The sequence below is a fragment of the Rattus rattus genome, chromosome X (assembly GCF_011064425.1).
Source record: "Rattus rattus isolate New Zealand chromosome X, Rrattus_CSIRO_v1, whole genome shotgun sequence".
NCBI classification, from domain to species: Eukaryota; Metazoa; Chordata; class Mammalia; order Rodentia; family Muridae; genus Rattus; species Rattus rattus.
Genome location: NC_046172.1, coordinates 122,161,633 through 122,164,565, shown reverse-complemented (window position 1 = coordinate 122,164,565; position 2,933 = coordinate 122,161,633). Strand labels below are relative to the sequence as shown.

At 40.7% G+C, this 2,933-nt stretch overlaps 1 pseudogene; it reads left to right on the top strand.

The window, feature by feature from the left end:
- Positions 1–1,590: 1,590 nt before the first annotated feature.
- LOC116888892 lies at positions 1,591–2,717 on the top strand (annotated as a pseudogene).
- The last annotated feature ends 216 nt before the right edge of the window (positions 2,718–2,933 follow it).

Here is a 2,933-nt window from a genome sequence, read left to right as displayed (position 1 = left end):
ATGATTACCATGCCACCATTACAAAACCTACAACTTAGAATACAGAAAGGGATCTATGCTTGACTATGGTTAAAGAAAATTCTAACTTACACAGTTCTTTAGCTTACAGATATTTTAATACATGTTTTAATTTTATAGCAATGTTATAGAGTAAATATTGCAATACCAATATCACAGTTAAAAAACATAATTCATCCTTCTGTTTCTGTTTTCAGTTTATATATATGAAAGGGAGTCTGTTGCAATTCTGCAATAGATTTAATCATTTAGTTTTTAATATAAATTATTACCCACGTGCTAAAATATATTTTACTTTTAACTTTACTATAAGACATAAATTTACTCATGTTAAATGATGGACATCTTCAAATTTTTGAGACTGTACATGAAGGTCACAATTTTGTCAAAGTACCTATGTGGGTCATCATATACACAAAAAGAATACACTATATTGCTATTTACTTCTCAAAATAGAACCATGCAGGAGCTGTTGGGATGGCTCAGTGGTTAATAGCATTTGTACAAACATAAGCACCTGAACTTGAGTCCAAGCAGTCATATGATAAAAATGACATGGCCTGTAGTCTCAGCATTGTGGATGCCCTAAAGAGGTAGAGGCTGATGGAGCTTGTTGAATAACTAGCCTCTTCAAAACAGCTGCCATCATTTCAGTGAGTAACCTTGTTGGAAGGCAATAAGGTTAAGAATAGAGGACAACGTTTAACTGTGTCTGTCTCTGGATTATAAGGGTAAGCCTCACAAACATTTACCACACACACACACACACACACACACACACACACACACACACACACACACACCATCTTAGTGTGGTAAAATAGTCATGACTTTTGGTTTAGAAAAGTCAATTTTTATCCTAGTTCTGCTGTTTGGTAGTCTTATGAGCTTCAGAAATTCTGCTGACCCTTTAATATGTGCTCCCTTATCTGGGATATTACATAACCAGTTCTGTCCATTCTGTAGGATTATAGTGTATTTTTAAAAATATGCAATGCATGAAAATTACCTCACATGCCCTATATTTAACAAATTGCTCCTCACATGTGCGGGTTGAATCAGAACCTAAATACCACCTGCATAATGCATCATAAATTCATCTAGGTGATGTGAACATACCAAAATATGTAGTTCTGCAAGAAGTCAAACATTGCTTTTTTTCATACTTGAAAATTCAATTTTATTGGTATTTGTGCTATGATTCTCAATGTCTAATTTAAGCATAAATCTCTGGTACAGAGATTTTATAAAAAATGTCTTGATCCTTCATTTTGAGAGATGAATGTATTTGAGTACCTTTAGCAGAGCCATCACAGTACGATTAATTCAAAGGTAGATATAGACCAGAGTTAGAACGTTAGAGGAACAGTAACAAACCAAAAGAACAACAAATAATCAAAACCAATATACCACCAAATAAGTGGTCATTGGCTTAAAGGAAGTGGGATTTGAAATATAGAAGGCTGGATTTCAATGCAAAAGCAAGAAGAAAATAAAGGATCACTCTCACACTCCTACGGCTTATTCTGCTGCTTCTTTCCACTGCTCCCGTAGTCCCCTCCTTCACTGATAGCAATGGAAGAAGAAATAGCTGCACTCGTCATTGACAATGGCTCTGGCATGTGCAAAACTATCTTTGCCGGCGATGATGCCCCCGGGGACATGTTTCCCTCCATTGTCAGGTGCCCCCGAGACGAGGGAGTCATGGTGGGCATGGGCCAGAAAGACTCCTACATGGAGTGACAAGGCCTAGAACAAGTATCCTGACCCTAAAGTATCCTATTGAGCACGGATAGCATTGTCACTAACTGGGATAACCTGGAGAAAGATCTGGCACCAGACCTTCTACAAGGAGCTGCGTGTGACCCCTGAGGAGCACCCGGTGCTTCTGACTGAGGCACTCCTGAACCCCAAAGCTAACAGAGAGAAAATGACATAGATAATATTTAAAGCCTTCAGTACCCTAGCCATGTACATGGCCATTCAGGTGGTGCTGTCCTTATATGCATCTGAGCACAACACTGGCATTGTCATGGACTCTGGTGATGGGGCTCACATACTCAGTGCCCATCTACAAGGGCTATGCCTTTCTCCACGCCATCTTGCATCTGGATCTGGCCGGCCTGGACCTGACAGACTACCTCATGAAGATCCTGACTGAACGGGGTTACAGTTTTACCACCACTGCTGAGAGGGAAAGTGTTAGTGACATAAAGAAGCTGTGCTATGTTGCCCTGGATTTTGAGCAAGAAATGGCTACTGCTGCATCATCTTCCTCCTTGGAGAAGGGTTATGAGTTGCCTGATAGGCAAGTGATCACCATCAGCAATGAGCGGTTTTGGTGTCTAGGGGCTCTCTTCCAGCTTTCCTTTCTGGGCATGGAGTCCTGTGGCATACATGAAACCACCTTCAACTCCATCATGAAGTGTGATGTGGACATCCTCAAAGACCTGTATGCCAATACAGTACTGTCTGTTGGTACCGCCATGTATCCAGGCATTGTTGACAGGATGAAGGAGATCACAGCCCTAGAACCCAACACAATGAAGATTAAGATCATTGTTCACCCTGAGCGCAAGTACTCAGTCTGGATTGGCGGCTCCATCCTGGCCTCACTGTACACCTTCTACCAGATGTGAAACAGCGAGCAGGAGTATGATGAGTCAGGCCCCTCCATTGTCCATTACAAATGCTTCTAGTTGGATTGAGCAGGTGCTAGGCATCTATCTACTGCGTGAGCTGATTCTGAGTATCGATTTTCCCTGACAAATGTACACACCTCATGCTAGTCTCATGAAACTGGAATAAGCCTTTGAAAGAAATTTGTCCTTGAAGGTTGTATCTGATATCAGCACTGGATCATAGAACTTGTTGCTTATTTTTCACCTTGTGTTCAAGTTAACTATTCCCTTGAT